At 42.1% G+C, this 27,012-nt stretch overlaps 1 long non-coding RNA gene across 1 annotated transcript in view; it reads left to right on the forward strand.

The window, feature by feature from the left end:
- Window positions 1-27,012, forward strand: part of LOC139668502 (uncharacterized) — a 36,595-nt gene that overhangs the window by 1,697 nt on the left and 7,886 nt on the right. Inside the window, exon 2 of the long non-coding RNA XR_011697081.1 lies at window positions 25,140-26,717. This is a non-coding gene — a long non-coding RNA (uncharacterized lncRNA). The remainder of the gene's footprint in view (window positions 1-25,139; window positions 26,718-27,012) is intronic.

The raw sequence follows: 27,012 nt of genomic DNA on the forward strand, positions 1-27,012 counted from the left end.
ATCCACTTTCACTTGGCCTGGCCTCATTTACAACCTTTGATAAGGAAAAGCAATCACAACTTGTGATAATAGCTCAGGATTCCTGATGGTCCCACAGACTCCTGGCAATCATTGATCTGAACACAGAATGGAGCCTATAGATCAGGAGAGGCTCTGATACAGTGTCTGGCATTATAAAGTATTGTCTGGAGAAATTTTGAGGCTCTTCAGTCTGGAGTTTTTTAATCTGATGGCATTTTCCTGAAGAGAAACATGCCTTTCTTGTGGCAGATACTTAATGGATTTTGCATCAAAAGGAAGAAGTAGCACAAAAGGAAATGGCACTATGACTGTGCCTTTTTAAACAGCTCTGGAAAGTGCTCATGATTCAGCCTGTGCTGAAATCCTGGGCCCTGTGAAATCAGTGGGAATTTGAATTTCAACCCAGCTAGCTGGCTTCTGTGTTACTGCTATTGCTTCACTGGCATCTGCTCCAGCCAGCAGCACATTTCCTGGGACACTGCACTTATTGCAAACACACAAATTGAGTGTGTGTCTAAATCTAAGCTTTCTTTTCCACAAAGCATGGGATTGGTGACCAGGAAACCAGCTACACTCAGCAAGATTGTTACACTTAGAGTACAAAAGTCTTATTAGATGATTGGACCAAGTCTGAGAAAAGAACCACCAAACACCTTCCTCCACATGTGCCAGAAGCCTCAGCAAACATCTGAAGTATTACATATGTATTTTCTACTTTTTGACTCAGCCCCTTTCAGTTCCAGCTGAAGCAAAGATGTGTTATTAGGAAAAAACCCTCAGCAATGGACTTATTCAGGTAGTTTTTCCAAATTGTACATTTCAGATGTGACACCTGCTGGTCTTAAATTGCTACAGAAACTATTTCTGGATGTTTTCATTGCTGTAGGTTCAGAAATCTCAACCTGAGCAGTAAAATGACTGCCTTGTGTAAATAATAAAAGTTATTTGAATGCGACATATCCATAAAGCATAATTTTTTATATAACAGGCTTAGGTACCAACATTTCATTTCCAGAGGAATAACTGAATACACAGCGTGTTTTAGATACACACCTGGAAGTGCATGTGAACAAACAGAGAAAAGCAGTGGTAACTGATTTAAATAAAAGCGTTGATCAAAGCCAGGGCAAATGAAGACATGGCAAAAGCTACACTGAAAGACTGAATCATGAGGTGATACAAGAAATGCATTAAAAATTAAATACACTGTTTTAAGTTTGATTTCTGAAAAATATATATGAAATACCTCAATGTCACTTGCTATCTTGAGTTTATGGGTGTAAATCTAAATTTGGAGAAGGAGCAATGGCCTCAGCATTGAAAATGCTTCACTGCAATTGGGCACTGAACATACAGAGAATTAAACAGAAGTGGCAAGTGTTCAGGATTAAAGATGTACTTCTGGTGAAGCTGAGTTCATCATCCTAATTGCATTTTAAATTGGGTCAAATTATACTTTAATTATCAGCAGGAGCAGGATCATTAAACTCTACAGAACCAATCTCCAGAAAGAAAATATAGACAATTTGACCTCATCTTTATGATCAAAGCTCAGTCCTCCTGATAGAAGCCTCTTTCACATCCTGCAGTCAAACTCAAACCTTACCAATGAGACACAAATGCCACAAGGTGTAGTCAAGCTGTTGTGTTAAGAAATGCAACCTACCAAACATAGTAGTCACTTATTTACTAAAACAATTCATCTGTTAATACTCGCGTAAACTCTCAGTCAGTGACCATTGGAATCTGTTTATATTTAATCTGATTCATTTACCAGATGTCATGTGTACAGAACAGCAGTCAGATACAATAGCTTTATCTTTAGGAGTGAGACTGATAAGTTATGTGGCACAGCCGCTCAATCAGGTGACTCTTGAAGAGTGAATACAAAATTCTGGCACACAAACCACCACCATAGCAACAAAAACAGCCTGGCAACAGCAGCTGCTGCACTAAAAGAAACTGGAAGGGGAGGGCAATCTTGTACAAAAGTCCATTTCCTGTTGAAATCATTAGACTCACAAATGTCTTTAAGAACTGGGAGAAAAAGGATTAATGCACAATGTTTGCAATTACTACACAAACAGCATCTTTGTGTCTGAAATGGCTGCGTCACTGCTACACTCACTGGGACCACCTTTTACTCTGGATGGATTCTCTATACACAGCTGGCACCTATGGATCTGTGTCCCAAGGAAATTCCACATTTCTCCATGTAACACCCCAATGGGAGTGAGAATGGTTTGGACAGAAGATTCTGCTGAACACAATTCCTCACCCAGTGGCACCTGTGACTTTTCACATCACAGTAGGATTAATTCAGTACTGAGACAACCAGCAGAGCTCTGAGAACTTGCTTTTCATTTCATATGCAGAATCAGAAACTACAACTGAACTGGATGAATACTTCCCTTTTCCTCAAGCTTTGCTCCCCCCACACCCTGTCTCAGCCCTGAGGGCACTAACAGACTATAATGGTCCTGATCAGTTCTTCCCTGGGGGCTGCCCTCGGCCCAGGACCACAGCATGGGGCCCTCAGTCCTTTCCCCAGGGATATTTTATGATGCCATTCTCCAGCTCCACCACAGCCCTGCCATCCTGGAGCTGTGTCTGACCCTGTCTCAGCTCCACAGAGGTGCCAGATGGGCTGGGAGCTGCTCCCACAGCCTTCCCTGCTCTTCTACTGGGGTGGTAGGATGGGCCCTGCTCGGGAGGTCCTTCTCTGATGCCCCTCCATGCCCTTCCAGCATTCTGGGCACCAGGGAGCCCTGACACTCCCCACCTACTTAACCTCCATGTTATAAAAAAACTATTACCAGAAGAACACCAGCCAATTGCAATACTCACAGCAGCTAAAATTACAAGCCAAAAAGTCAGTTGTTGCATTCTCTAGAAAAAGCTAATTCACCCTTTTCATGTACTATAACCTTTTCTTGCATCTCTTAAGTTTATAGCATAACACTTTTTTGCATTGTTAGAACCAGTCCATAAAACATACAACACATTTAACAATGTTCAAGTTAATTGAAAGATTTCACAGCCTACCAGGTCTGTTAAATCACAGCCGGTGTAAACTGCCAAAGGTCCAGTGACTTCAAAGCTGTGCAGTTGTTTATACCAGTGTAATATCTACATTTTTGCCTTGATTTTCTTCTAGCTCCCAACTTCTGTCCCAGGTTAGAACCCTATAGAGGCAGATCAGCAACAATTGAAAAGCAGACTCTCTCACCTGCTTTGACTGACATCCAAGTTTAGCTGTGAGTTGAACTAAAAGACAGAAACATTAAATGGGCTGCAAAGCAGAAACTGCCTTGAAAATCCCCAGGCCTTTTGTAAACCAGCAATTATGTGCTCCGGACAACACAGCTGCCAAATGAATGGGATCTCTGTGCTCAGGCAAAGATGTCACTGCTGCTGGTTTATGCTTTCCTTGCAGTGTCTGAAATTACAGACATCTCATGGTCTCTTTTGGGAGCATAACAGGAGTCAGCAGACACTTCCTCTGGATGCCCCTCTATCATTCCCACAAAGCTCTTTCTTGCATGTACTGCTAGGGCCGAGCAATGTTTTCCTTCTAGTAAGAAGGAAAATGGCCCTCAGCTGTTTGGGTCCTCCCCATTATTATCATGGTGGTGCCATGTCCCATAGTAGCCAATGAATTTAGGTCTAGCTTACAAATTTGGTACAGTTTAAAAATAATATATTAAAGGTGGCAGCAGAATGGTTTGTCTTTAGAAAGGATGTGAGATTATGAGTCTGAAAAAGCAAGTTCTGTTCTCAGAAAGAGGTTTATATTTCTTTCAGATGCTAAAAAGTCAAGGAGAAAATTGGTGTTGAATTTCTTGCATTGGCATATTTCCAAGTTTCTTTTTAGATATCATCCCACCTTTTTGTGTTTTGATACTCCTCACAAGTTAAATCAAAGAATATATTGGTGGTGTACCTAATCCTGCAGCATCTCATTTGAGATTTTATGCCCTGTGATAACCCACTAAACTTTTCTCCATGCTGCTTTCAGAACTATAATACACTATCCTGTGTCAGACTTTCATTACCATTGTATTTTACAGAACCTGCAGTTGTAAAGGGTGAAATTCCACAACTGACACAACATTAGTCACAAAGCAATAGAACACCATTTACGTAGTTGAGAGCAGTTGCTTTAAAGTATATTTCTAAAACCTGGAGCAGTTTTACTGTGATGTAAATCTTTGAGCCACAATATCTCTTGGAATGAATTGTTAACTCTTAATGGCAAAACAAGCAACTTTCATACATTTCAGAGAAATGGGTTTAAATTTAATTCAGTTCTTAACACTGCTAATCTGAATAAGGCTCTGGGCACTGATAACATGGATAATGGCAGAAAGGACCTGTCAGTCCCCTACAATCCATGAGCTGCCTCAGCACAGCTTCTCAAGTCCAACTAAGAACAACAGTGTCCTCTATGATCTTAAAGCTCAAGCTGAACAACAGAAGCTCTCTGGCCTATGCAAACTTTTATGCTGCCTAATCATGAATAGTTACAGTAAGCATTTTCCAAGGTGTAGGACATTCTCTCAGAGAACAAATCGAGCAGCATTCGCCAGGAATTAACAGCAGCCCAGGATTTAGGTGAGAGCTACAGAGCTCAAAATACAGGTTGTTCCTGAATGGCTGCCTTGATGGTCCTGTCACTCTGAGGCAAGGAAAAGCACTGAAGGGTAAAGCTGTTTGGGAGGCAATCTGCTCTAACAGGATGCCTGCTGAGCAATCAAACAACACTTACCAACCTCCCAACCAGATGACATTGTTAGAAACATAAAAGCATTGTCAGAGAAAGGTAGGAGGTTAAACGGAGGAGGAAAAGTGCCTTTTATAAGCCCACCATGGGCTACAGCTTGGTGTCTATCAGCAAAACAGCCAGCAGGAGGAGAGGGAGAAACAGCCCATGTCTATTCCAGAGCAGTACCAGGTCCCAAACAAACAGTGCTCGTTGCCTTCCCACCCTTTCTGTATCAAACATGAAGCTCCACAATACCTGAAGGCAGGAAAAGAGAAAGAGAACTAGTAGGTGAGACTGAAAGGGCCCAATCACATTTTGGTTAAAGTCATTCCCTTAGCTTTGATGAGAACTCAGACAGGTCCCCTGAAAGCAAGTAACACAATTTATCTTACAATTGTCTTTCATGAGATTATGCAACAGTTTTGATGAAACAGCCGATGATGAATTTAGGTTTCAACACTCATTTTCCCAGTAGTCTTGTAAATATATAAAAGGTCATGACAATTTCAAAGAAGGAAGAGCAATTGTTGTAAAGAAATGTCGTGTTCCAGAGCCAGCAGCTGAAGAACTATGAGCACAACAAAGCTGAGAGAACATCAGACTACAATAAAAAAAATAGCTCTTGACTTCTCTGCACAGTAAGATTTGCAGCAGTCATAGGCAATACCTGGCAGATGTGTTCATTTGAATTAATATTCCCCAAGCAGTTACCAACATTTCACAGATCATCTACAAGCAGACCTTTTGCTCACAAAATTAATCTGAATGTAGATGTCAATTCAAATAAAATATATTTTTCATTTATTCAAGGGAATAACCAAGAATAATAGATTTTATTTGCTTCTACAGTGTCAAGTTCAGTGATTTCTAAACACCAGGAGGAATTCAAGCACAAGTGTAGCCTCACTTTGCACACAGACATTTTGACTGGTTTGGGCTGTTTGTTACCATCCAAGTCAGTGACACAAAGAGAGGAAGTGTGCTCAGAATGAGCATTATCACTCCCTTAAGAGACCGTGGTCACACAAGAAGTCTTAGACAAGCTGAGACCTAAGTCCAGATTTCCAAGAAACTGAATCAAACACTGTTTCTGTTCTCCTCCATGTCTAAACAGTGATAAAAATTGCATGTTTTAGATATGATGCCATAGCAAGAATCAACAGAGCAATGTAAGGTGGGGAAATGGATATTGTGGTGAACATGATACAAACACCAATCAATGACCAGTGTTCAACATATATTGGTATCAAGTTTATCAGTAAAATCCTAGTCACTCATACCATCTCAAAGCTGACATAACAGGAGTTATTTTTGAAGAAGGATTTGCATTAAAGTGTAGCTGCCTTGCAGACTAGTTCAGAAGAAGTACATAAAACAGAGGAGAAAGGGGAATTGTGACTTAAGCTTGGCATTTCCATGTCATCCCAAATTCAATAACATGAGCTCATCACTACAAAGGCAGAGCAGTGTCAGTCCTTCTTCAAATCCAAGTGCTTGGCACTTCACTGCTTTCCATTCAGCTGGAGGGACTGATTTCTTTCTGAGATCAGTTCATAAAAGGTGATTTTCACAGAGAGAAATGGGACACTGGGACTCAGGAGACCCTGAGCATGGGCCTTTATACATGCAAATAAATGATTGGAATCTGTTTCTGAGAGGAGATACAAAATGCTGCCAACATGACTACTTGCACAAAGGTGGGCTCCGCAGTCTGAAGCAGCTATTTCAGAGTCAGAGCTCCTTGTCTTTCACCACTGTTCATCAGTGAAGACCTTCTCCTCACTCACCTAAAAATTACCCGATATCGTGAAGGATCTTGCAAGCTGTAATTAATATCTAAAAATGCCAGTTTTATTGCAGAACAATATAAACTACAGTAAGTTGTGGCAGTGGGGACACAGACATTGGTTTGGGACCAGTTTACTTCACTGGTTGAAAGGTTTCTTTCTAGTGGTTTAGTGGAAACAGTCAGGCCTTTTATTTACACAACCAAGTGGACCAGGAAGGTGAAGGACTAAGGAAACTAAGTACTGAGATTCTCTGTCCTCAGGATCAGCTCTGTGGCCTTGTCTTTTCTATAGGGAAATTCTCCACACCTAAGACCTCCCCCTACTTATTTGTTCAGCATCTTCCTGCACCAGGGAAGTACAAATACACCTCAGCCCATCCCCGTGCCCCACAGTTGGCATGAGAACAATTCATTACCAGAACTGTTTTAATACCAACCTGCTAATGCAGAGAAATTATTTCAGTTACTGTTTGGGAACATGGAAAAGCCTTTGGAGTCAACTAGCAAGTTCAAACCCAATTGCAAAGACACAACAAGGACTTATTTCTGTACAGCCCCAGCAGGACAATCCAACAGTGCCCTAACATGCTACCACTCACTGTAGGAAATGGCTGATTTCCAGTAAGCCACTCAATTTCCTTCCTGAACTGGTCTGGAATTTAATGGATCCCCACAGACTTTGACAAAGCTGCAAGAGCTAATGGACTTGAAAATCTTGCATTCTCACAGGGAGGGCAGGTCACTGTTCCTCAGTGCTCCATCAGCCTGAGCAACTTCTTACCTCTCCTGCTAGAAAGATTGTGTCTCCCTGGAAGGGTGAGCATTGCATTTGGGGAGCTTTAGGAAACACTGATTTGCAGGCACTGCACACAACAGTCTGGGAGGGCTGGGCAGCAAAACACCAGTTTGATCCCTGGCTTGTTTCTGGCAAGTGCATTGTGTGCTCAACAACACTCAAAGGGAGCTGAGAACCATGGAATGGCTTGGGCTGGAAGGGGCCTTAAAGATCATCTGGTTCCACCACAGCTAAAAGTGTAATTATCTGGGAAATGCAGTTTATTCCTCCATTAGGGGGAAAAAGCATTTCAAATAAAACCAGACTGTGCTGGTTGCTGAACCACTCATGTCCTCTGTTCTCATGCACCCATCTCCTGCAAGAATTAGCATTTTGGGATAGTATTTTCTCAGCATACTGTGTTGTTGGGGATTTTACAGGAACATTGAGTACAAGCACATTTTTAGGAATTTTCTGAGGCATGAGAACGGGAATTGAAAAGCTCTTTTCCCTTTTCGTGGATAGAAAGTGACATAGCTATGTTGTCTCTGCATGCACTTATACTAAACTAAAAATACTATGTTTGAAGCATGGCATACAAGAATGCCCACATGGAGAACTAGACCTTGCTCAAGTTTCTCTTCATTTGCAAAATCAAGTTAGTTGAAACACTGTTTTCCTCTCTGCAACACTTAGTTCCTCAAGCCAAATTACAGCTTCTTCTGCCAACCTCTTAAAACTCATTTCTGCCATTAAGGAACCAGCCTGCTGGACTGCAGCACAGACCAAAGATAAACCACAGCTGAGAGCAGTTTATGAGGCTGTTAGTTTAGGAAGTCACTATCTCCCACTTCCCAAGTGAAGCAAAGCCCATCAGTTCCTCATTTCCTTCCTCCTGGTTTGAGGAGGCAGCAATTAACCCTCTGCCACAGCTCCATCCTACCTGTGGCCTGCACCTGTCAGCTCACAGGACCTGTTGGGAAAAGGGGAATGGACACCTGGAAATGCTCTGGGAATAGCAGAGCTGCAGTATTTTAATCACAGCAATGCACAGCTGTTCTACTGGCAACATTTTTGCTGTATTCCCCAAAAAAGGTTTTCTTGATTCACCAACCAAGTTAAGTTAGTGAGAGGAAGCCTGTGAGGATAACTGGGGGATGTATTTGCAGATCCTTGACATTTTTGGCAAATAGGGAGGATTCATACTCAGGTAGCATGTACCACATGTAATAGCTATTGAATGTGGCCTGTACTGCTTCCAACAGTTTAGTTTCTGCAGAACTTTTTTTAAACATCTCAAAGCTTGGAAAACAGACAAGGCTTCTATTTTTGCTTCTATGTATAAAGTTGTGAACCCTAATGAAGAGTCTTCACCTCTGAAAGACAACCTGCTTTCTGAGAGAGACAGAGCCAGCCACAGCCCTCCTCTAATGGCAGCAGTTCCATGGTCTGAGAACAGGCTATTAGAAAGATAGTGCCTTGCAGTGCTATAAAAATGAGTTAAAAGCCATTTTGCTGCTAGGTATTTTATATCTCCAGCCACTCAGAAACCAACCTGTCTTCCCTTATAAATTGGAGAGAGGGAAACATGTACAGCACATCTTTATAGGGAGAAAATGAAAAATGAAAGGTTGCTTTATGTGTAATATATATCACCCACAGGTTTCAGCATATGAAAATACTATTAGATATTTAAAGGACTATTATGCTTGTCCCTTAATACCAAATAAAGCAAAATCAGCTGTGCATAAAAATCATGACATTATCAAAGGGAACTGTATCTACTCAAGATATTGTTTAGCTAATAAGTTGCTGCTCTGATGTTTTTGGACATATTTTCTTTCTAACTCCCTGATCTTGGGTGTTTATTGTCTGCAATAAACTCCCTTGGGCATGGTATTTCTCTGCCTTTCTTGAAGTCACACTTTCAGAAATGGACTTGCTGCAAGCACAGAGACCATTCTGTTCTCCGTGGATTTATTACACTGCAGTATTTAATCTGTGAAGGCTCTCCAGGGCTAACTAGGTTTGACACAGTGGCAAACAGGGGTGCTTTGTCTGTGCCAAGGCACACAAATGAGTGTCCCCAGACAGACGAAGAAATTGCTACATTGCATTTGTGATCATTTCCCTTGGCATTATTGTTCACTCTTGATTAGCTCCGCTTGCTTTACCTGGATCACACACAGCAAAAGTCTTTAATTTTTCAGGGGAGCAACTTTGTGGATAGAAAAGTATTGGTGAGATGTCTGCAAAATACACTCCCTTTCCCCCTCCATTTGTGGTTTAAAAGCCAACCAACCATTCTGACACAGCCATAGCCCACATGGAACAGAGAGGCAACCAAGCAAAGCACACGGGGAACGCTGCCAGGACCTCTGAAGGAAACTGTACAGTGTCTCTACAGCTCCATCTGCCCACTCTCACACCAGTGAGCAAGAAAAAACTTTATGATGTTCTTGTGGCAACCAGTTTAACCCACCCCAGTACTCAGGGAGTGATTAGATACTCCCAGATAAAGGGGGCACTGCAGTTTGAAACTCTGCCCCAAAGCCCCTGACACAACCCTGTGCCCAAACCAGCTCTGCTGCACTCCTAAAACACATCCAGCTGGCCCTGCTGCACCAACCCCAGGGAGCTGGGCCTGAAAGGTGTGCCTGATTTAACAGCACAGTCAAAGCATGGGAGCACTCACCCAGGAAAGAATCCACAGGCTCACTAGTAACTGTTTAATAGCCCAGTAATTAAGGAATATAGTGATCTTCAAATATTCATGCAATAAAACACCCTATTACTTGTCTCAGCTCAGGGATCTGCTTGTTATAAGTGTAACTATCACAGTTTGTGACCCATTAGTGAACTATGTTATATAAAACACAATAATAGCTTTATGATTTACACTCCCTAACACACTTTGCAACAGCAGCATTTTTGGCAGTGGTTTGCTTGTTACAAGTGTTCAGTAGAGAACAATTTTGTTGCAGTCAGTAATTGCCACATCTGAAATAATTTCAGCCTTTTAGTATCAATTTTAAGAAAACATCATGAGGAGTTACAAATGAATATTCATCATGTATTGTAATACAAATGTAACTGCTGGAGTACAATAGATCAGATTAAAAGGAAGATGCTTTCTCATTACAGTATACTTCTAAAATACACTAGTAATAATTCCTTTCATATTTCAGAAATAAGGCCCCTAGCACTGGCACTTAATTTCCAACAAAATTATTCTCAAACGGTGAAAGTCTTTGCAGTAATTCTGGCCTGTGCTATTTTTAAGTTGCACTTAGATATTTGCTTTACTCCAGTTTCAGCCTTGATTTTCATCAAGCACTTCTACCTGAAAGTTTTCCTTAATGACAATAAAATCAGAAGCTACTGCAAACCTGCTGTGGGCAACTTGTCAGTCAACAGGTGTTTACAGCAGAGAATCTCACGTAGAAGGGTGATAAAAAACCATGGGTAACCTGAGCTTGTTTCCATTAACAGGACAAGTTCCTCAATTGTTTAATCAGACTGTACCCCAAGTGGCTTCACTGGACAAACATTTTGAAAAGCAAAGGAAAAGTACAGTTTTGGCGTTGGTAGAGCCAAAATCCGTGCAAAAGGACCAACTTTAGACCAGTTTGCAAGACTAGGGGAAGATGGCAAGAGCAAAGATACAGAGTAAAAGCATGTCCAGTAAATGCCTGCACACAGAGCCTTTGGAAAGCAAGAGGGAAGAGCACAAGCATTTACCACAAGTCTTCCCTTAGTAATTTTTTAGGTCTCACCATTAAAACTGAATTGCCACTTAGGAGTAAACAAAGATCCCAGTGACAGGAACTACTACAAAGCAACAGAGCAACACTAAAGGAGAATATCCATCCTTTATTGGATGCCAGGGGAAACAGTGACAAAGGATGAGGAAAAGGCTGAGGTTCTTAATGCCTCTTTTGCCTCAATCTTTAATGCTAACCAGTTATTCTAGGAGTAGCCAGCCCTCTGAGCTGGAACACAGGGAGCAGAATGAAGCCACCATAATCCAAGGAAAACCAGCCCATGATCTGCTACACCAATTACACAGACAGGTCTATGGGCCCAGTGGGATCCACCCAAGGGGACTGGTGGAGCTGGCAGATGTGCCAGCAATCATCTGGGAAAGTGGTTTAACAACTCTTGTCAATATACACGTTCTCTCTGTTACTGGGACAAAGACAGTAAGAGGACCACAACGCTACTATGACCAGTTCTAGCTCATCTTTTACTCATTTATTACATTTGAAGAGCAACACACTGAAAGGTATATAATTATTGAAGAGAATTTGTATGAGAACCTAAAGCTATGAAAATACATGTAAACAGAAAAAACCCACCTTGTTCTAAACAACCTTGTTGAGAACAACATTTGGTAACTGCTATTGCTTTTTCAAGGGGATGTCACATGATAAAAAACATGGGATTAGCCTCTCAAGGATCCACACTTGTGTGGAATATTGAGGCATTGGTTAATGCCTATCCCTCTAAGATGGTATTTCTGTTTAATATTATTTGTCACAGCAATATGACCAACTGGCAAAGAAACACAAGCATGATTACAGATGTTTCTGTTTTACTGTCATCTAGTAAAGATATAATTTCATTCCCTACTCCACATCTTTATGCTGACATTAATAAGCAAAACATTCTAATACACAAGTGATTTAACCTTTCTCCTTAAGCAAATAATTAAGACATAATTACAAGTAAACATTTGAAATTTGCTTAGAGTGCAAACAGTTTAAATGCATAAATACACAATTAAAATGCTGATTTTTTTTACATTACTTATTTCTGAATTTACATCACAAGTTAAACCAAATTCAGTTCCTGAATCTATTTCAATGCTATTTCAAGAGACACAGAAAACTTTCCTTGAAAATTTGTTCTCATGGCATGAGTTAATTAAGCACAAAACTTGCTGCAGTTACTGTAAGACAGCTAAAAATAATGGTCTGTCTGTGTGTAGCTCTGTAGGATTAAGTAAGCACTGGAACACATCTGCACACGCCCTCTGCTTGTACACTGGATCAAGGCTTGCACAAGATCTCTGATCCCACTCTGGGCTCCCCTAAGGAGATCCATATCTTCATGAGTCCTCTATGCCAAAATGGCCAAAGGAAAACACAGCCAGGTATTCACCTGCCTAAACTGCATGGAGACATTTGGCTGATTGGCATGCTGAGCTATTCTTTGGAAAAAGAGCTAAAACAAACTGTTCAACATCTGAGTTAACGTCATCCCCACCTCAGGGATGAGAACAAGCAGCTATAATTGAACCTAAATTTGCTTTAAAACTCAGAGTTCTAAAATACTTCTGATTCCCCCATTCCAGTGGCTGGAAAAGCACCCTGCAGAATTCAGCACATGCCACATGCTCAGCTTTCCACCCCAGGGGGATCCCTGACTTGCTGCTGAGCTGCCAGTGCCCTCCCTGCCTTGCTGCAGCTGCTCCTGGTGCCCACTACAGAGGATGCTCAGCCAGGGCCAGGTGGGAGGAGGGTCTTGATGCCACAGCAAAACTTCTGGCAGTGCCAAGCCCAGTCCTGGCAGCTGCTTTAAGGTCCCTTCCCCATTGTTGCAAGTTTTCATGCCCCTTTTTTTTTTACATTTTTGAAGCTGGTGCCTTCTTTATCTCTTAAGTCTGACTGATGGTTGCCTCACTTTCATAGGAGCAGTTTGGGACCAGAGCCCTGTTGGGAAGCTCAGCCACACACCCCTCTGAGGCTGCTGCTTCCACCCTGGCAGAGGAGCACCCAGGCTGTTTGCCGTGGGGGGCTGAGACAGAACACTGTGGCATTCTAACTTTTGGTGGATACAGACATTTATAAACAAACCTGAATTACCTGAGGTGATTTATATTGCAGCCAGAAATGAGGAAAATTATTAATTTTTTTGTGTACAAAGCTACAGATTTTGCTCAGTGACCTTTCTGTGTAGCTTAGCCCAATTTGAACTCCTAAGTATCACCATACTTAATATCAGCTTTATTATATCACAAAGTTATGATGTCTCCTGCATCCATGTGGTGCTTCAATATCCGAGGATGTATTACTGGTTCTCACAGCAGAACAGGAACCTTTCCTTCTTTCCTGCAGAATATCTAGTGACCATTTTGAACTCCTTTTGCACCAGGTATTCCAGGCAGAGCACCCAGGAAACTGTCTTCCCCTGCAGCCATGCCTCAGGTCTTTCCCCTCTCCCACCTTTCCTTTACCTCCTGAAGTGAATGCCTGCCTTGTTCTCAGAGTGCTGCCTCTCACAGCAGCCTGAGAAGCAATGGGAATGCTAAGTGGCATGTGAGATCATCGTGAATAAGATTGAGCCTGAAAGCTCTTCAGAAGCTCAGACTTGCTCTTAGAGCAAAAGAATATGAAATATGTCAGGCCCAGCTACTCTGGCCACTCATTTATGCTAATGGACTTTGATGGGAACTCCTCTCATCAACAGTTTTTAATGTCTCTTCAGAGTGTCTCAGATTCCTAATAGGCCAAATAGTGTGGGGAGCTGAGAGATACCCAGATGAATTCTGCCCTCACAGGATCATTATCCTGTCAGTCTCATTGTTCAAACTTGAAAACAGTACCTCAGGTTAGAGTGGCTTCAAATGCACATCCACTGAGCCACTCAGGGATCCTTTCAGCCTTCATTATACCTTGGTTTATTCTGTCCAGACAATTTACTCTAAAATCCAATATGTAGGAAAACAGGAATGGGCCTTGAATGTGAATATGACAAACAGCCACAGCAACTTTCATTAAAATAAAGGGCATTGATGAAAAGCCATTCCTTCTTTAGAACATGCAGTGTCCTTTCCAGAGTGAAAAAGCAACTCAATGAAACATTGAGACAGATCCCAATATAGTTGCTTTCTGCTTTCCCAATTTTTTTTAAGGTACATGGACTTAAAAGTGAAATACAGACTTTGGGAGACATCCCAAAAAGCTCTTTTCTCACAAGATTTCATAGCTGAAAAAGGAGGAAGAAAGCTCAGAGGAACAGGCACAAATGATACATAACACTTAACAATGTTTATAAACAAATAGAAACCATGAGAGAAACAAAATGGCACAGAATATAATCCCTCAAAAAAGCAGTGAGATTAGAAGAACCCATGCAAATTAAGATCTTAGCCAGAGGGGTTTTCTTAAAGTAAAGATCAAACCAAACTAAACAGCTGAGGGAAAACAATTTGTGCTTCCTAAGGGCAGGAAGATGCTGGTAAAAAACCAAACCAAACCATCAGACAGTTATGGAAAGCTCAGCAAAAGCAGCAGATACAACAGTATACAAAGGACAGGCTGTGTGTGTAATGCAGAAAACATCACTAAGAGGGCTCCTTACTCCCTGGCTCCAGTGCTTCACAGGAAAACACAGATTTAGACAAACCAACCCATTTATTCAATTCTCCCTCACACTCCAAGTGCACCCTGCAACACTGAAATACCAAATATCAGTGGCAAGTGCAACCAGCAAGTGAAATCACACAGAAAAAGATAAAACTCAGGGGGTTTTTGTATCCATTCTGAGCCTACAGTATGGCAGTTCAGGAAACGGGATGTTTTTAAGTAAAAAGCTCCAGAGGGTTTCCAGAAGAACACTCTCCTCACTCCCTGAGAAAGGCAGAGCTGCTGAGGGCAAGCACAAGAAACAGAGCCATTCAGGATCTTCATCTAAAGCTGTGCTTGTTTGACTAATACAGGGCTAAAAGTTTGCTCATTAAAATCATCACTGTTTTTTTCCCAGCAAAGAGAAACTGGCTTTTTAAGAGGTGCATTCCTACAGTCATAGGTAATTAGCAAAGAGAAAACCATCAGAAGATTCTTGGCAAGCCCAGGCAATAATGACTCATAGCAAAAACTTCATTAGCCAAGAAACTTCCTATACCTCCTCAGTCCCTCCTTGTTACATTCAGTGTGGTTTTCAGCTTTTCTCTTGGTCACCTGCAAGTTACGATCTCATGTTTGGAGAGTACATAAGTCAATCAAGAGGGGTAAGTGTACTTAAAAAAAGCCCCCCCACTCCTCTGACAGCTGAGGGTCTTCACTAAACAACAGCAGGATGTTGTCAGTCTAAGACCTGACGGCAGGATGCTTCCATTTCATGTTTATTGCTCACCTCTCTCATCACATTAAAATCCAGCCCCCAAATAAGCCAGAACACTCTTGGATTCTACTAACCCACTCCTTATTTTAGCAACTCGTTTTTAGAGATAAAGAAGGGCCAATTAAATGGCTCAAAAGACAAATGGTCAACAGTTGGAGGTTTAATTCTGGTTTCAGTGTTAGCTTTGAAAAAATCCCTTCTTGTAACTCTATTCACACCTGTGACAACAATTGTGCTCTGTATATGTGCAAGGGTTAATGAGTTATAATTCCCCTTGAAAAATGTAAAATGCTACATAAGTGCTAAATGCCATAAATTTCTCCAATAATGCACTGGCATAATTCCTAGACTTGATTACAACTTGTCCAAAAACTTTGCATAATGCATATTGTACACAGAAGGTCCATCATCCATTATCTCTGACCTTGTGCAGCCTGGAGAACAGATATTAGCCTAAGTAATCCACTAAGTATTTTGCTCTCTCTAAAATGGCCCAGAATTAATAGATTGGAAAATATTTATCTTTATTCTCTCCTACCTTTGCTTGCACTTAGTATGGTAATAAAAGTTGTTTCTTTAATAGAGTATGACTTGGGAAAGGCTCACAGGAGCAAGCTGGCATTTATTCACTTTAGACAAAAGGTAAACATAGTTATAATTGGAGTAATAATGCTATTCTGATTATTAAGGTGTATTTCAATACTACATAGCAAGACAGCTTGAGAGTCTTACAGGAAGTAAGAAGTTACCAAATCCTTAGGGAAGGGTATCATCCCCACTTTTGCAACAAGCAAAACAATTATAAAGTTAAACTGCCCAAGATGAAATAAGGGCCAGACTGAAGTAGAAAGCACTGTCAGTCTCCTGAGTTGCTGGTTGGCAATCACACCTCCATCTGTCTTATCAAAGGATTTCCTTTCTGAAGTAGCTGTTGTTTTATCTTATTTGTCAAGAATGAAAATCTCCAGAATGGTCACATACATAGCTCTGAAGGAAGCAGCTATTAGGATTAGAAGAAGTAGCTATTAATATTAAAAATGCAGACAACTTAGTGGAAGAGCAGTGCAGGAGACAAAACACCAGAATGGATTTGCAACAGGAACAAATGTTTGCGGGAACAAGTCTCTAGCAGTGAGTTCCCCGGACTATCAAGGCCAATCATAAAATAGCAATCCTGGAAGAGAAGCATAGTCTGAGAAGCCCTGATTTCATTTCACTTGCATGATAAAAAAATACCTGGTGCCTCAATCATGCACAGTAACTCTGTGTTCATAATTGCAGACAATAAAGATTCTGGCTTATTGTGGGAATGACTCTTCAGTTTCTAAACTAAGGCCAAAGACACTTGTGGAGCCAACAGCAGGTATATTTACTCAGCCAATTTAAATTTCTCCTCTTGAGGGAAGATTTGCCTGTCAGCTTCAGCTCTGGGCTCCTTTCAATGAGTGATGGTTCTTTAGGACTCCATCCACACAAGCAGTAAAAAAAGAGCACAAGGTCTCAAAGCTCATTTTTGCCACCAAAACTCAACATCTCATGGATTTTAGGAAGCAAGTCCTTCTGAGTCCCTGGAAAAGACAAACAGGACATAGAAATCCTCCTCCTCCCAACCTTACACTCCTGTACCCTCATACACACTTGCCCATGTGCTGTCCTGTCAGCAGGAGTGGGATGGAAATGCAGCTGCCTCCTACCTTTCCCTGCTCACCTCAGTTTGTTACTGCACTTAACAGCTGCTCCATGCTTAGACAGAGTGGCAAAGCTTAGGCCCAGATCAAGTACTTCCTGCTCTCATCTGTCTCAAGGCCACTCCAAATTACAGCTGGCCTGGGGCTACTTGAGGTGTCCTCAGACTGCAGCTCAAACCTCTGCCTGAGCAGCCAATGCACTGGGCCAAGTAAACATCATTCCACCCTGACTCCTGTGCTCAGAGAGGAACGTTCACCCTGTTAGTGTCACACCAGCTGCCCAGAACACCTCCTGCAGACAGGAGCACAACCCTTCCCAACCACTCCTGGCCAGGAATTGCAGCCTGGTCTGGGCTCTGCTGCTTGCCACCAAGGCAATTAATCCTTCAGAACTATTTGGTCCTTGGCTTCTCTGAGAGTTCCCAAAAAAAGTCAAGTAATGCCAACTACACAGCTCATCTGGGATATGCCACTTGTTAGCAATGAGAAGAGACTTCAGTCTCACTATCGACTACCAAATAATGCTTTAATTTATTTACAGCATCTCCATTCAAATAAGGGCTAAGAGGAGGCACTGGAGAGCTCTACTTACCCATGAGCATCTCTGAGTCACTCAGTTGCTCTGATCTCTGCATCACAACTGTTTATAAATCCCAGCTTTATTAACATGCATCTGGTGAAAACTTGGCAGATAACTTAGCCCAGTGGCAAAAAAAATAAATATCTATTTAATCCTTGGAACATTTGCAGTCTCCAGATAGCTGACCAAATGAATTCTAAGCTGCTTTTCCTAAATACACATTGTTGGCAGTCTCCAAAGGGTTAAGGACTGGATCTAATTGCTAATAAACTTGAATAAAGTATTCTCAAAGGCATTAGTGGGAATTGTTTCAGGCCCCAAATTCAGTTAAACCAGTTTTTAATTAAGCAATATTTAATAATAACATCTAAAATAACTGTGCTGCTTTCTTGAGGCTTACTAAGAAATGGCTGATTCTTAAAGGTGGGGGTTTTTTTGCAGGCTCTGGCCACAACATAGAGGAGAGGAGGCTGAGCAATAGAATAAAGTATTTATTTTATTGAGATCAACCTTGCTATGCCATCTTTCATTTCAATTGAGCTATGCCAGGTTTGTAGCACATTAGAGTATTTGAACATTTTATCATACTCTGAGCTGATCTCAATGTAATAATGCAAGAGGCTCTTCCTAACAGACTTTCATATCAGTACATTTTCAAATTCAGCATGTCAAGACTTTTAAGCACTTGGATCTTGGGCTGGCTTTGTTCCCTGTGCACAGTGCCTGGCAGAGTGCAGCTCCAATACACAAACAGGGCTGATGGGTATTCCAGTAATACAAACTAGAGTGATTTACTTGCGTTTCTCACTTGTCTTCATGTCACAAAGCAGATGCTTCTTCTGTCACGTGCCAAGGGTTGTGTGCAATACCCTCTGACTAAGCATGTGTGAAAGGCGTCAGAGACCTCCCTGACGAACCAGATGGCAGACTTATTTATAAAGCTCTGTACTTTGAGATGTGCTGCCTGAGAACAGGCTTGTCAAAAAATTGTGTGGTCTACAAGCACAGAATAGTCTTAACATGGTGGGCAGTGTGGATAAAACAGACGCAGCCTCCAGGACCCCTCCTGGCTCCAAGTGCCTCCCTCCAGCACAGTCTCCCTGAAGTGGGTGCTCAGCCCACCCAACACCTGCAGCCCAGCAGCCAAGGGTGCTAATCCCACTGCACCCCAATGCCCTGCCCACGTCATACCTACTGCGGGCACTCATGAGTCACTGCCCTTCTCAGCTCCTCTCCAACCTCCCTGATTATGGCAATTGCTGAAGGAAATGGGATTGTCATCCTGGAAGCCAATGTACCATGCTGATCCTGTGAGCTGCTGCCATCGATTGGGCAGCTCATTAATTCAGTTGCAGCAATGAAATAAGGAGCTCATTAGTGCAGCTAAAACAATTATTTGTATACAACACATACTAGCAAAGTGAAGTCCCGCAGCTCAAGCAAATGTGCTACTAGACTGGTGACTGCTTTGCACAATTGGGAAAAGACAAGCACAATGGAATCCCAGGGACTTTTTACCTCTTCGTTTTCTGCCCATTTGCACATGTTCTTGATGTCAGGGCCCAGAGCTATCAGTCAAAACATAACATCCCTTCCATCAACCACCTGAACTTCATGCAGGCAGAACAGTTTCACTCTAAATAAAGTCATCTTTAGCTGTGTGGCCAAGGCATTCTAAAATAGCCTGTTCTTCCTGGCGCAGCAGGGTCACAGCAGAGTTTGCAGAATGAACAAGACTTTAATGAGGCCATTTCTGTTTGCCTTCCTAACAGGAGTTACTCAAGGCTTGTTCTGCACAAGACAAGCGTCAAGCAGGTTTTTTACCCATTTCCAATAGCACTTTTTCCTGCTCACAGATTGTGGCAGTTTTCTTGCAAGCTTCTCAAATGATTGCTACTCCTGGAAAGAATAGTGGACATTCAGCTCTTTCTTATCACAGAAAAGCTTGGATAGCAGAATAAAAAGGAGGGGTAAACAATGCAGAGTGTCACAGAAGCTGCAGGGTGTGTAAACAGTGTCAAGGGACTGCACTAATTCAGTTTGGAAGCTGAGGTACTTCTCCCACATCTAAAACAGTCAGTATGCTCACAGCCCTTTAGGCAGCACCAGCTGAATTGCCATTCATGTGTGGGTTCTGCTCACATAGTGCAGGGCTCAGTGACAACACCTCAACAGTCAGTGTAGCAGTTGCTCCAGAGAGACCTGCTTCTCCAATCCTTTGCTTCCTGGTGGCAGCTGATGGTTGAGGCACCTGTAGCACAGTGGACAAGTGACTCTGATGTCCCTGCTGCCTGTCAGGCACAGGCTGGGGCACTATTAGTGCTGCAGGACTCAGGCCTGAGCCTTTGGCCCTTATCTGGGCCCTGGTGAGCACCTGCCAGCAGCAGGGCCTGATCACTGAAAACGCAGATCTCTGCAGGAGGCAGCTGTGCTGTCACAGCCATCGTGGATGCCACAAGAGGAATGCAAATCCTTCAGTTACTGGGCCATCACCACTCTACCCATACACAAACCTGGGAATATCCTGGAGGCAATCCCTAGGGATGTCCCAGGTGCAATGCCTAAGCAATGGATAGAAAAAAAGTTAAGACAACCCCTAAATCTTCATGTCCACACCGAACTCCATCAGGCAGCAGTCACAGGTTGGTCGTGTAAGTTCTGCTGGGTGTAGGAGACATCACAGTCATTTGCTGGTGACATGAGACATGAAAAAGATGGACAAAACCAGCAACATCTTTCATGGCACCATTTGTACTAAAGGCTTACAAAAAGGGAGAGAAAGTGTTCATTAGAGTAATATTAGTGTGAGAGCAACTTGAAATTGTCTCAAATACTTTTAATACTTTTTCTCAAAGCTATCCAGTGCCAGAGCATGCACCCAGAACTATAGGTATAACTTCATTTCCAGGTTTTTATCAGTTCCTAAATGTACTACATCAGGGGAAATATTTTGATTTGAAATGGATGAAAAAAAATTTAGATAATCACTAATTCAAACACAGCAGATCCCAACTCTATATTTTTGTCTAAGTTTTCTTGAATGCAGCCAAAGAATAAACTTATGCTAGGACAGCTTCATACAAGTTTTTCACAGAATACACTTCCAGTATTCTAGAACAAGCTTTCTCTCCTTCACAAAGAGACATAGGGAAGATAAGCAAGCTTGTAAAAAGTCTCTGAAGAGCAATCTTTTCCCCCTTCAAAAAAATTGAGATCTTAAATCAGAAGAAAATTAATTGCATGCAAATGTGGGATGCAACTCCAAGACTCAGCTCATCCTCCTTGTATACAGCTGCAGCTGGTTTTTGTCCCCTTCTAGGTAGGCAGGAAATTACTTTGAAGTCTGCTGCTAATACTCCAGTATGGGATTTTAACATCTGAGGTTAGTAAGTGAATACATCTCTGAAGCTGGATATATCAGGCAGGGGGCTTGAATCACTTCAGTGATTAACTTTGTCCATCAAAACAGCCCTGAGCCTTCACACTGACCTTTTAAACTTGTGGAAGGGAAAAATCAAAATAGGATTATAATAGATATAATAGAAATAATTGGTAATACACTGACAGCAGAAAACTTTGGGCCCATACACGTCTAATTCAGAACAGAAGACCATCTTTATTAACTGGGTTACTAGAATCATGTCCTGGGAGTGAAGACTTAGAGGCCAAGCTAAAATATGCCCGAGCCTTGGGACAGGTGTGTTAGAAAAGCCAGAGAGTCTGTGCTGTTGGTTTAGCTGACAGGATCTCACAACAGCAACTGTATGTTGTTCAGCAGTTCTGAACTTCTAAGAGGAAACTGTAAGGGAAGAGGGCAGCCAGGGGGATAAGGAGAATTAATTTAAAATGCACATTTTATCTTTTTACTCAGAAAGCCAACATTCAAACAATAACATCTATGCTTAAGAGATAAAGGTGAGGCTGCAGAGAAGAGCCAAAATCCATTAGTACAATGAGTGCTTCCAATTTTAGTAGTAACAAGCAGAGCTAGTTCATACAGAGGTTAGCTAAACAGTTATTTTAAGGACTCACTGTCCTTAGTGGAAAATTAATAGAGCAAGTGTCAAAAGCCTTTCATGATTCTAAAAATTAGAACAGTCTGTCTCCACTGGGAATCCATCCTACACAGAGAGCCTTCACCTACTGAAATATGAAGTGTGAAAGCACTGAAATAGGAAATACATGAAATTTATTCAGCACCTGGAAATCAGCACAGCTGTCCTGGAATATCATCTACATCTCAATCACACGCTCATTTGATAAGCATACTGGCTACCTAGAGCAACACAATTCCTCTGCTCGAGCCACTTGCATCACTCACAGCAGCAGAAAATTTAAAATACAGTCACTTAGAAACAGGGAATCACAACACTCTGAAACCTTCCTTTCTGGAGAGAGGAACGTGGGACAAACAGCTCTGAAAGCTGCAGAACAAAACAGTGGAGAGAAGGAACAAAACAAGCACATTCGCCAAGTTTCAACTTCAATACAAAAATCCCCAAACTCACAGTTTCGATAATTTTTAGGGGGATCACACAGGTGTATTTGAAGATAGAACCATGTTTACAACATCCACAGCTCAGGAAAACACTCCATTGCTGCTTCTACTTGACTCATTTGATTTCTGCAGGAAACTGAAAACATTTGTCACTGGATTCCCTGACCTGCAAAGGCAGCTTTCCCTTGTTGCCCAGACCGCCACACACTCATTGTTGGGCAGCAGGTCCCACCAGCTTCCACTTGCCTGGGGATGGTTTGTCCAAGCCCTAAACTAACGTTGCCACCTATTGTACATGTTTGGGGCAGACATGGGGTTTGTCTGGGTGGAGCTGGCTCAGGTTCAGCAGTGCAGGAGCAGTGCTATGTAAACCAAGTTCTTGGTTTCCAAAGCTGGCATGGGCTTGGAAACAGAGCGTGGCCCCAACTTGTTGTTCACTCCACTTTTAACCAAGCCCACTGGTCTTGCATGAGTTGTGGAAGAAGCCACTCAGTCTCCTTACACTGCTTTCTCCAGTGTTTTCTCTAAGGACAGGATCACTTGGTTGTGGCATTCAGCCCCTGTGTCAGGCAACAGACAAACATTGCACACACCTTGCTTTTCCAGCTGTCTATTAGAGATGGGGATTTAAAGGTATCAGAGAAATGAATGCTGAGCCTTTTCAGCCTCTTCTGCCACAGCCTGAGCTCAGATGGCTTCACCCACTACTGCAATGACAGAAAGGATGGAAAAAGCCCTTTCCTGGGCTGCGGCAGACTAAGGAAGTCCTGCTGTCTCCAGAACTGGCCACTCATGGCTGTTGCCCCCAGGTCTGTCACACCTCCTGGCTACTCTGTCTACAGTCACACAATTCCTAGAGCTCAGTTACTCCACCCAAACACCAAGCCCAGTCAGTCACTGGCCATTAGGAGCAGCACTGGTACAACCACATGTTTAATGCTGCGTATTTTTAAGCACTACCTTGACCATTCCCAGCCTGCACATCCCCATCTCAGTATTACAGGTAGCTTGGGTGGAGCTCTTGTTTTTTTTTCAAGCACATTATAGATATTCCAGCCTATTATCCAGCTGCACTCCCACATTCCATATTACACCACTGACAAATCGGCAATAACATTTAGTTTTTTGGCCTACCCTGAGCCCAGGTTTAATCCTTCCAGGCCAGTGTGAGAGAAGGCCAGAGCCCAGGGTACAGGCAGTTCTGTTCCTTTAGGTCTGGCCTTTGTACGTGAGAACAGAGGAAAGGGTGAACATACATGAGGAGAGAAGAAAGGGTGATCTCATGAAACTGCCACCCTCAAGGCTGTATCTATCATTCCATATGAAGCAGCCAGGTTTATGTAATTGCATTTGGGATCTTACTTAAGCTTCTCTGGCAAAACTAAAGGTATTTTTATCTTTTACTTGCCTGTCTCTACCCCTCAGCCACTGACTAGAGAGTAAACTGGAATGTTGCTGAAACTGTGAGCTAATATTATATTTTGGCAAATCAATACTTGCTAAAGTTCTGTATAACATGTTCCAAGTTGTTTCAGAGACTCATGTACATATTCAGTTTTACTGACTGCTTAGAAGGGCAAACAAGCAGAGCCCTATAGAGTTCCTCTCACAGGGCACTCTGACCATACAGATCAACTAACATATGTGCTATCACTAAATCTGCTTTCCTGCTCCAGGATGCCAAAAAGACCTTTGCTCTTTTAATCTGCTTGAATCAGCCCATATCTGTCACCCAGCTTTTGATAGTAATTGGTTCTTTATTTTAACATCCGATCAGGCAAAAAGACAAGACTTTTTGGGCTGGATGCTCTTTAGTCAACCTTCATTTTTGTGCATGACCTCCACAATAATCCATAGTTTGATATTCTAATAGCAAATATAACAGTGGCAGTGAAAGTGTATTGCACAAGAAAGGGTCGTTTCACATATAACTGCTTGGATGTTCAAGTTCAAATGCCAACATCACACACAGCTGCACTTCAAACCCTATTTTGGTTTGATGACACAAACAACTTAATTCCAAAATAACAAAACCAGCAGAATCTCTGCTTTTTAAAAGGAAGCCTCAAGAAATCTGTTTGAAAGTTAACCTTGAAAACAGTTTTACAATTAATCTGAATGAGATTTCTATTTAGCAGCTGAAGCAATTTCCCTGAAGTGGCTTTATGCCAAATGTGATCTCCATTGCTTTTCTAATGGCAGAAAACTAATGGCAATAAGACAGTGAGACTAAAGGCTGTTGTGTGCTGCAAAATGGATCCTGGGGGAAACTGCACACACAGGGGATGGGCAAACTAGAATATTTTTTCCCTCTGTAGAACAGCAGTAAGTGCATCCAGAGGATGCTCTGCACTGGCACTGCTGAATGAAAACACCCAGCCTGGATGAGCATGTGATGCAATTGCTCGATACCAAGGCACAGCACATTCATTCTTTGGGATCTTAAAATAATCTCCCAAGGGAACATTGTGGCTCTTCTTTGAGGCTGGAGACTTCATGAATGCCAAATAAAGTTTCCATGTACTGACTAATCCACTAGCTTTCCATCACTCTGCAGGCCTACTTCCAGTTCTAATTCCCTTTGGGTTTCTTCTTCCTTGGCCCTGTCTGAACCACTCATTGTCCTCTGGATATGCTACATAGACATCAATGAAAACAGGTTTTCCTCTTGGGGAAAGTCCCACAAAAGGACATGTTTCAGTGGTCTCTCTTCCTGGAATGCACACAGGGCAGCCTTGCCTTCAGCATTCTCAATCTGAGCTACTCTAGGCATTTAGATCCAATCCCAGATTGAATTTCTCCATTTGTAGCTGTGAACAAGTGAGGTTTAATGATCTGGAAAAACACTTCTTAATTGTTAATCATACATATGGAATCAAATTTCTCCTGTTTCCAGGTATGACAGTCTTTCAACTAGAGCTACAGCTGCAGTGACCTTCGTTGAAAAAGTCCACACCATCATAAAAACATGTAACACTGAACAGTGTTGCTTTTTAGAAAGATCTGCTGTGACTCACAGGGCAGAAAAATCTACCAGAAGATAATTTTTTCAAGGAAAAGACACATCTTTGCATGGAATCTTTCATGGAGATTTGTTGGCAGAAATGTCAGTTCCTGAATAAGCACTGAATGCCTGAAACATGATAAATATTAGCCCAAAATGAAGATACAAGGGACAGTTCCACTACACTGCTCTGATTATGTAAAACCAGGGAGAAATGACTTTGAGGCACTTTGATGACAATTCATAGCTGAAATACGTCATCTAGGGATGAAATGTTTTTACCAAATCTCAGCTTCCCCTGTGAAGATAGGCCTAATTTACTGACCTTCAAAGTACTAATTTAAATTATTATAGTTTGGACCTGTACATCTTCTATAAAGTAACTTTTAAACTTGAAAAGAGTTTATCACCATCTCTGCATGAGCCAAAAAAACCCCCAAACCAGTAGTAAAACTCCCTTTAAGCTCCACACCATTTTACAACTTCAGAATCTTTTCTTTTCTAGGTCTTACTGATTACAAGCTCAAAGCTTCAGAGTATTGCAGATTGTGAATATTTAGGTGAATATTTGAGCAATGGCAAACTTAGCAGAGCTGCAACTGTTGCCCACAGTTTCTGCCAAGTGATATCCAAAAGATTAAAATCTTTGGAAACTCATACTGATGTATCAACAGCGAAGAATTTAAACTGCTGTTTGTGGATACACGAACACAGAAGGCAGAAGGAGTAAAAGCAGCCAGAACATACTTGATTCTGCAAAGTACAATTCTGGACTTGAAATATGATGCCTGCATTATTCACTCAAGATTCAGCAGAGCCAAGGAAAGCAATTCCACTGGTTTCACTTGACTGTGAACTGGATCACAAGGACCAACAACAGCAAAGAACAAAAACACAGGCAGCAGGCAGTGAGCAAAATGCCAAACATGAATCTGATTCTCCTGCAGTCACCTGCACCCTGAGCTTGTGGCAAAGCACATGAAGCAAACTCAGTTATCATACAGGACTGAGACAGAGACTGGGCTGTCAGCCCACAGCACACTCCTGCTAGGAATGTAAACTGGGGAATTCGTTGAGCTGGCTGAACCCAAGTTCAGCTCCTTTACTGGTGGGAGTGGCTGTGAAGAAAGATGGAAATGAGGACCTGCACTTGCTTTCCTTGGGAAGTGCCCTTGAGCTGAGGCTTTCCTGCTGGCCCCTGGCTCTGCTCCACCCTGCCTGTGGATCTGTGCCCACACTCATCTCCAGGACTGACCAACACCCACTGCCCAGTGCCTGGGACTGGCCTCAGACCTGCCTTGTCACAGCTGATGGGAACAAAGGCATAAGCCATTTCTAGCTTATACCTCCTCCCCTTATCTCCTCCCCTCTTCCTATGGAAGCCTTAGGGCACTCTGTGCCCACACACTGCTAATACATCCCCAAACCACAAGGAACTGAAGACACCTACTGGAAAGTAGAAATTCTGCTGTAAGTACTCAAGTGTTGAAACTCAGGAGTTGTAAACTTGCCCACCTTAGTGTAATATAGACTGTCTTCACTCAAGAGTATATTCTTAGACCATTTAAAATTAATATCTCCCTTTCTCCCACACAAATCTGCTAAAGTACCAATATCCAAACAATTTTTTAAACATGTATTTCTCCTTTGCTCAGGGTTTTAGTTTTTCTTACACCATTTGAGTTTTCCCCTTTTCCTAAAATACATAGCAATTTTGCCGGGTTGGGCTCAAATGCCTTACTAAAACCAATTCCTTCACTGAAGT

The sequence above is a fragment of the Pithys albifrons genome, chromosome 2 (genome assembly GCF_047495875.1).
Source record: "Pithys albifrons albifrons isolate INPA30051 chromosome 2, PitAlb_v1, whole genome shotgun sequence".
Lineage (NCBI taxonomy): Eukaryota > Metazoa > Chordata > Aves > Passeriformes > Thamnophilidae > Pithys > Pithys albifrons.